Source organism: Phoxinus phoxinus, assembly GCF_949152265.1.
Source record: "Phoxinus phoxinus genome assembly, chromosome: 18".
NCBI lineage: Eukaryota > Metazoa > Chordata > Actinopteri > Cypriniformes > Leuciscidae > Phoxinus > Phoxinus phoxinus.
In genome coordinates this window covers 2110952-2115213 of record NC_136893.1, presented here as the reverse complement: position 1 = coordinate 2115213, position 4262 = coordinate 2110952, and positions in this window count along the sequence as shown.

The following is a 4262-nucleotide window of genomic DNA, read 5'->3' as shown; positions in this document are numbered from 1 at the left end:
GGTGTGTGTGTGTGTGTGTGTGTGTGTGTATGTGTGTGTGTGTGTGTGTGTGTGTGTGTGTGTGTGTGCGACAGACGCCCTCTGGTGTTCAGATGGATATGTGGTGTGTGTGTGTGTGTGTGCGACAGATGCCCTCTGGTGTTCAGATGGATATGTGGTGTGTGTGTGTGTGTGAGACGCCCTCTGGTGTTCAGATGGATATGTGGTGCGTGTGTGTGTGCGCGTGTGTGTGAGTGTGTGTGTGCGACAGATGCCCTCTGGTGTTTAGATGGATATGTGGTGTGTGTGTGTGTGAGACGCCCTCTGGTGTGTGTGTGTGTCTGTGTGTGTGTGTGTGAGAGACGCCCTCTGGTGTTCAGATGGATATGTAGTGTGTGTGTGTGAGTATTTGTTTGACGCTCTCTGGTGTGTGTGTGTGTGTGTGTGTGACGCCCTCTGGTTTGTGTGTGTGTGTGTGTGTGTGTGTGTGCAGCCTTTGCCAAATCACGTGCGGTTTCATTGCGATTAATTGTGCAGCCCTAGGTCATATCACACATCTTTTAATAATTGTATGTGTACCCGTGTGTGCGTCAGCATCCCAGACCGCTGATGACCCCGATCCGGTCCACCTTCATCCCGAAGCACCCCCGCGACATTCCCTTCCGGCTCCGGCCCTGCAGCTTCCGGTGCCGGTTCAGGACGTCCAAGAACACACGTGACGGGGGGCGGGGCAAGAGCGGGGAGGCGGAGTCTGCTGACCCCTCCATGACCTCTGGATGAGCCAATAGAAGAGAGCCGATCTTCAGCCCAAACAAATCCTGCAGAACCTGCACACAAGTTTATACTATGTCAACTTTCTGTCTGCTGGAATAACGTGACGAGTCCAATAGTACAGCGCAATCCGAACTGTGTGAGATATTTAGGGTATGCTAACACGACAAAGATGTACTAAAAATGGAAACGATTTTCCTTTGCGTTTTTCGCGCACAGGCGACAACGTTGTCAAAACGATCCCCGTTCAACCGGATCCGCAAAAACTTTATTCTGCTGCCAGGCCAGTAGATGGCGATGTCACTTTTTAAAATAAACTCTGTTCTTATAGACTGAACACGTAATACAAACACGTAATTCACATTTTTGTAGTTTTAAACAGGAGATGATAATGATATCATTTTCAAAAACATGCACTTTTAAACCCGTTTTCAAACGTTTGTGTTTTCAGGCCCACAAAACACTGTTGTCGTAAACGTAAACGAACGGCGAAAATGCATTTAAAAAAATCAGCTTTTATGTCGTGCGAACACCCCTTGGTTAAATACAATAACCCTGGATTTCTTACTATTTAAAGAAAATAGTAATTTTGCATTTTAAATCTAAAATCTTATCGAAAAAAGTTGAAAGCAGTGTGTAATTTTAAGACAGAATCACCTAAATATCTATTTTCAAATAGACAGCAATACTAACATGTACTATTTAGGCTACTATGCTAGTGTGTGACTTGACTAGCGCTAGGATTGACCCTCCTTTTTTTTTTTTAAGAAAAAGAGATTAAAACAGCAAATAATATTTTATATTTCTGATGACACCATTGTCTCTCCATTCATTTTCCCATAATGATTTTTAAAATGTCTTCGTTTCTGTGGTCTGTCTGAATCTACTCGATTCTGATTGGCTGGAAGCTGTGCAATAAAACCGTTGCTGCTGAACTGAGGCTTGCGCAGGTAATTCGTACATCTCTCTCTCTCTCTCTCTCTCTCTCTCTCTCTCTCTCTCTCTCTCTCTCTCTCGATATTGATAATGAATTAATTCAGATAATTTTTGATATTATTCGTTCATTTAAATAAATGTACTCTTACGTACTACTTCTCTGATTCGAATTGAGCAGAATGCTAGATCTAACGAGCCGTAACTGAGGAGAATAACCGTAACTTACATTTGACCCGATCCGGTCAAATATTGCGCTGCAAACATCAATAACAGTTTTAAGTTGTCAAAGCTGGCAAAATTCCACGTAGATTATCATATCATAATACATAATAACCCACCAAGCCAACCAGAGAATCACAACATTACAAACTTGGATTTGAAAAGATTGTTTGAAAATCTGACTCAAAATTTAACGGCTCGGCTAACAAATGTTTTGCTAACGTATTGGTGTGTGTGTGTGTGTGTGTGTGTGTGTAGCCTAGCCTATTACACACACACACACACACACACGAGACATGCTTCCTTTTTTATTTCTGTCAACTAAGTTTGATATGTCCCATAAACTCGTTTTCTTGTCAAATGCTCTTTCTGCCTCTATGAAGTGTTAAAACCACAATGTTTAATATTTAGTTTAGAGCTAATATTTTGAAAGGATATTTTTTGACATGATTGATTTACTGCTACCAGTTCCTCATTTGATCTTAATATAATATGTTATACTTCCTCGTGCTCTTGCATCTCGTTAGTAGGCCCTTCTTCTTCTGCTACTTTACTCTTGTGTATATTGTTTTATATATACTATATACTCTATATATACGTATATAATTAAATATTGTTTTAATTATTCATTTTATTCTTTATTTATAAATAAAAATCAACGTTCAAAATATATATATATTTTTTTTAAACGTTTAGGTAACATTCCGTTTTATCATTTTGCAAAATATTATGAACGTTACTTTTGTTTTGAATGAATAATCAAAAACACTTAAAAATGTTTCAGGAAAAAACATTCCATGATTGAACAATGTTTAATATAATTATGTTTTTGTGCTAATGTTTTGAGAACATTATTTAAAACTTCACTGGTTTGTTCATTACTTTGAGATGCAATTCAAATGATATAATCAAATTAAATATAAAATTATTTATTTAAAGATGTTGATTATATGTAGAAACAATTAGCATATTATGCATACAAATATATTTTTTCCATCAGGAATTCCACTGCTAAACATGATTATTTAAAAAATATTTTAAAGTCCCCCTGTGGTGAAAATGCCGTTTTTAATGTTGTTTATGTGTCTATGTGGTGTTTTTAATACGCTTTAACACACACCATGTGTAAGTTCATAAGTGGACAGCATTGCTGAGTATTTTCTGCTTAAAACTGCAGTGAACCAAAGACAGTCTCAAAAACACGGTTTGAAATCGCTGGTGTTTCTGACGTCACACACTACCTTGTAACCAATCAGATCAACGTGTGATCGTCCACCAGTGGATCTCTGAGTGAGTGAGTGAGTGAGTGGAGGCGGGGCTCATCTGCATATTCATATAACCATGTATAATAAATGAGGCAAGAGTGTCGAGTTACATTCAAGATATTTTAGGCATGAAGAAAAAATTTTCAAGGAAAAAAAAACGTTTAAATATGTAATTTCGGTGATCAAAGATGAGTTTTAAGGGATAAAATGATTGATTACAGAGGGACTTTAAATAATGTGATTAGATGACTTCAACTAAAGCAGAGACCATCGATTAACAGTCTTTAACTGTTTATCAGTTTTCATTGAAAATCATTTCCAAAGTGGAGAAAATGAAGAGGATTTTTACTTCAGAACTGACAGTTGCGCTTTACTAAACACGCAACAAGATGAGGTCATGTGACTGTTTGAGGTGTTTATCGTGGAATATTGCTACTTATTTAAAAAAAGTATACATCAAGCATGTAATGAACCGAATCACACAAGCAATGTCTGTTATCAAACAGGTTTCCCAAACACCGATCTGTCATTCATCCATCAGTCAGGCTAGTCCCGCCCCCAAACTCACGCGATTGGTCGAGTCAGGAGTGAAATCCTCACCTGAGCGTCTGGTTGGCGTGGCGACGGCCGTCCCTCTACCTGCGTTGTCACGGTGATGATGAGAAACACGAGGAGAGCACGATGAAGAAAGGAGGTAAAGTTTATAGGAGATGAAAAAGCCATCCTTGTTTTTAATGAGAAGTAAATATCTGTCCGATGCTTTCGGCTCCGGTTCTGTCCTGTACGGCTTCAGGACGGGTCTCTGTCGGAGCCGGTGCAACACCCGAGCTTTTAAGAAACATCGCTGTGATGTCACACATCGCTAACGGTTGCCGTGAGCGACGCCCCGCCCCTCACACACGCCACGGCCTCCGTACCGAGCGCAGATTCCCATTTCTCCAGCTGATACACACCAACCCTTTCACTTCAGGATGAACACGTCACACGCACGCTCACATTTTTGCGCTTTGTGTCGCGTTTAATCGTCGGCCTCTTTATAGCTCATCACTCTTCACAGTAACAGGCTGATGTGACCTCTGACCCTTCCGGGAT